Source organism: Sturnira hondurensis, unplaced genomic scaffold, assembly GCF_014824575.4.
Source record: "Sturnira hondurensis isolate 20B ecotype Veracruz unplaced genomic scaffold, ASM1482457v3 Scaffold0000648, whole genome shotgun sequence".
Classification (NCBI taxonomy): Eukaryota; Metazoa; Chordata; class Mammalia; order Chiroptera; family Phyllostomidae; genus Sturnira; species Sturnira hondurensis.
The window spans coordinates 10,744,606-10,746,057 of NW_028073279.1; positions in this window are offsets into that span (position 1 = coordinate 10,744,606).

The window sequence follows — 1,452 nt, forward strand, 5'->3', positions numbered from 1 at the left end:
CATAATAGGTCATCCAGTACAGTACTTGAACTGGCACTTGAACCTTCTCTGGAATATCCCTGCTCACTGATAGTTCTGTTTAACTATGTCTGGAGAAGAAAACACATTCATCTACTGAAACATACCCAACCATGGGCAGATCTTATGTTAAACAGTTCTTCTTTGTAAAGCATGAGAGACAAAATGATAAAAAATATTTTTAAGGAAAAGATTATGGATTCTAATCATTTTCAGTACTTGCATCTTTGTCACTAATAAATGTCTCCTTTAGGCACTGTGATCGGGGTTGTGGCAAAAGGAGCAAGTGGATGGTGTGATTCTTTCAAATAAATTGCAGTCAAGTTGGGGAGACAAAACGTTTACCCCAGACATGCTTCTGCCTCAGGACATTTGCACTTGCTGTTTTCTCTGCCTGAAACCCTCTTGCCCCAGATATAGCATGGTTTACTCCCTTACCTCTTTGGGTCTTTCTTAAATGCCATCCTCTCAATTAGGACCTTGCTAACTACCCTATTTAAAATTGCACTGCCCCCAACAACCTAGCATTCCCTATTTCTCTTCTCTGTCTTATTTTTCTTCTTAGCATTTATTATCTGACATTCCATAAATCTTAAATTTTTTTTATTACCTGTTTTCCTCCAATAGAATGTAGGCTTCATGAAAAGAGGAATTTTTGCTTGTTTTGGTAAGTCTTGGAAAATAGTAGTCACTCGATGAGTAGTTATTGAATATTGTAGAGTGAATATGTACATGGACATACAAAGATAACAATGGAAAGATGTATACAGTTACTGTCAAATGAATAGTGTAAATGATGTGTGTGCCACCAGGCAGGTGTAACTCCCCTCTCTCCTCAAGTAATGACTCATTCCTAAGATGATTCTTAGGCTTAAACAAAAAGAGGGGAAGTTTTAGTTCTATTATATAGTACTTTATTTTCATAATTATTATGATAAGATACTTTTGTTTTTATTAAAATCATCTTTATATTATAAAAGGATACATATGTGTTATAGATAATTTGGAAAACCTGGAAAGCTACAAAGAAGAAGATATGTATGACCCACAACTTCAGTGTTCAGAGACAACTACCCTTAATATTGTGATATAGTTCCTTCTAGTCTTTTTTCTACACATATATTTATTTTTTTACAAAAAAGGAATTATACTGTATGTGTTTTGTATCTTGCTTTTTAAACACAACATTTCTAATAGTTGCATCCTATTCTAGTACATGAAAATCTCATAATTTATTATACATTTTTTATGTTTGGACATTTGGGTTGTTTCTAATAGTTTATGGTATAAATAATACTGTAATGAAGATCTTTCTAAATAAATCTTTTTTGAGAATATTTCCCTAAGGTAAACTTCTAAAATGGGAGTTGTTGGCTAAAAGGTTTGAAATTTTTGTTTGTTTTTACTTTATACTATGAAAAAGTTTAAATGAAC